The following is a 3,037-nucleotide window of genomic DNA, read 5'->3' as shown; positions in this document are numbered from 1 at the left end:
CAACAAAAATGTAGACAGATACATGTTGGTAATTGCTAACTGTCCATACTCACACAGAGACAAAGTGTAATCTCTGAGCCCAATATATAGAGAAAGGAGGAAAAAAAACTAGAATTCTATGAACTACTACACAGGGATCTAGCAGCTTCCAGCGGAGCTAAGGGAGCAGAAGGTTTTTCTTTCTTTCCACAGAGCACAGTGGTGTTGATTCCATAAAGTTTTTGTTAAGACAGGAAGAGATAAAAATGAATTTTGAATAGAAAGGAGCAGATTCTTTTCCCACTGTATTCTGCTCAAGGTTTTCTCCACCCCCAAATAAGGTGAGAACCGTGGTATACAGGAGAGAAAAAAAGACCTCAAAAAATAAGATGACTGAGCACAAGAGGAAAAAAAAAAACTATTGCTACTTGCTTCCAAGAACTGGAGAAAATTTAAAAAGGAAGGTTGTAATCCATCAGTGTTCCATTAGTCATCTTCTTCATCTTCCTCTCCTTCCTCTCCCTCATCATCATCTTCACCTTCATCTTTATCCTCTCCTTCATCAATATCTTCCCCCCTCCTCCTCCTCCTCCACCTGCTCCTCTTTTTTCTTCTTTCTTCTCATTCTCCTTCTCCTTTTTCTTCCCCTTCTTCATCATTCATGTCAGGAACCAAGTAGTACCGTAATGATTTGGCCAAATATCATCTTTAATGGCTTCTCCTAACTCATCTGTACCTGCATCAGAATAGTCAGTAAACCAGGTAAAGAAGTTCTCTGGTCCCTCACGCTGCCTCTTCCTGCTGGCTTTATTCTGCATTTGACTTGAACATTTCATCAAATCCTTTCTAGATTTCCATTTGATTTCAGTGGACATTGAAGATGAAACACCACTCTCATTCGGATGAAATTCTTTGCAGAGAACTTTATTTTCAAAGGAAGGATTTTCATCAAAATAAAAATCTATTCTGTAACCTGATTTAATACCTTCAAATTCTGTCACTTCAACTCTTGTCAAATAATGGAGTGCCTCTTCATCGTCTTCCTTAGGCAGTGTGGACACTTGTGGATGGTTGACAAATGTTATCACCGAATATCTTGGATTTGGGCAATTAATTCTGATCTCTTCTGAAAAAATGGTTGGCAGAGTTTGTTATATTTTGGTTCTACTTTCAAAATCTCACTGGATTGCTCCTTAAGTCTGTCTGTTTCATTTTGTACTTCATCGATATGTTCAATCACTTCTTGCCATTCTTTTTCTCCCTTCGGCAAGTCCAGAGAGGTCAATGTCTTCTTCAACAGGGGAAGAAGGCAGTCTCGGTTTCTTCATTTGAGGTGGGAGTGAAGACTGGCGTTTGGGGACCATGGTATGAGGAAAGTCTAGGAATCAGACCCAAGGAAAGATGCATGTCTGGAAGAAGCTCTGAGAACTCTATAATGAGTTTTGAAGACCCACTGCAGACCCCTCCCCTCTATACACCAAACCTTGACCCTAAATTTCACCAATCTGTAAGTTCATATATTTTGAGTTGTTACCGGCTTACAAGAAAAAGGCTATGAATATTGTCTCCTATGGCTTCAGGGTTGGTAATAGTCAAATGTAAATGTTCTTATGTAAAGTGCTTCTATAACTAATATTTTAAAAGATAACTACTAATATAAACAGAGTGAAGTAACACTTGTCAATTTAGAGGTAAGGAGCTTTTCAATCACCCTGTTAAACAGCCTACAAATTATTTTGGAAAAAGTTATTTACAAATTTAATGTGGCCCTGAAAGTTCCCTTCATGTTCCTCTAGTCAACCTACACACTTAATTCTTCCAATAATATTTATCTCCTTTTATTTTCTAAGCTAAGAGAATTTAGTTCTTCCCCTTCATAAACTTTACAAATAGATCTACTGAACCCTCCCCCACACACACACACACACACCCCGACTCTGGTGGTCTTGTAGAATCAAAGTAAGACAGGAAAAAAAATTATATATAATTTTTTTAAATAAAATATTCATCTTGGTTTCTATGGACAATTTCCTGAATTATGGACTACTTTCATACTGATTTTTAAAAAAATGTATGAGGCAATAAGTATTTATCTGTATTACTGGAGAGTCTGGTTGGCAACAAAACACAATCAAGAATGTAGAAGTCTCAGGGGATTTCTGGTCGAGATGGAGAGGTACATAAATGCTGTGACTGCTGCAATCAAGATTACTCTAGCCAGCAAAGCTATCACTTAAATAAAGAGCTTCCCAGACAAGAAAAGCTAAAGAAGTTCATCACTACCAAATCAGTATTACAAGAAATGTTAGAGGGGTTTCTTTCAGAGAAAAGAAAGAAAGATTAATAAATAAAATGGCAATAACTACATATCTATCAACAATCACTTTCAATGTAAATAGATTAAATGCTCCAATCAAAAGACATAGGGTGGCTAAATGGACAAGAAATCAAGACCCTACATATATGCCTATAAGAAACTCACTTCAGATTGGAAGACACACACAGACTGAAAGTAAAGAGATGGGGAAAAGATATTCATGAAAATGGAAACAAATAAAAAATAAAGCTGGAGTAGCAATACTTATACCAGACAAAATAGACTTTAAAACCAAGGCTATATCAAGGGACAAAGAATTCTACTTCCTTTAAAAAAAGAATAAAATTTTGCCATCTGCAACAACATGGAAGGACCTAGAGGATATTTGCTGAGTGGAATTAGACAGCGAAGACAAATGTCATGATTTCACTCATAAATGGAATCTAAAGAACAAAACAAACAGAAAGAAACAAACTCATAGATACAGAGAACATTTTGATGGTTGCCAGATGGGAGGGGTTTGGGGATGGTTAAAGAGAGGAAGGGATTAAGAATTATAAATTGATTGTTCCACAATCATCATGGAGATGTAGGTTATAGCATAATAAATATAGTCAATAATATTTTAATAACTATGTATGTGTCAGATGGGTACTAGATTTATTGGAGTGATAGATGGGAGAGGCAGGGTGAAAAAGGTAAAGGACTTAAGAAATATAAATTGATAGTTACAAAATAGTC

The 3,037-nt window shown here is 36.3% G+C and overlaps 1 pseudogene; it reads right to left on the bottom strand.

Annotated features, from left to right (window-relative positions):
* Positions 1-465: 465 nt before the first annotated feature.
* LOC109390537 (protein SET-like) lies at positions 466-1,343 on the bottom strand (annotated as a pseudogene).
* Positions 1,344-3,037: the final 1,694 nt, after the last annotated feature.

The sequence above is a fragment of the Hipposideros armiger genome, unplaced genomic scaffold, assembly GCF_001890085.2.
Source record: "Hipposideros armiger isolate ML-2016 unplaced genomic scaffold, ASM189008v1 scaffold_274, whole genome shotgun sequence".
NCBI classification, from domain to species: Eukaryota; Metazoa; Chordata; class Mammalia; order Chiroptera; family Hipposideridae; genus Hipposideros; species Hipposideros armiger.
The sequence above is the reverse complement of the archived record's forward strand: the minus strand, read 5'-3'. Positions and strand labels throughout refer to the sequence as shown.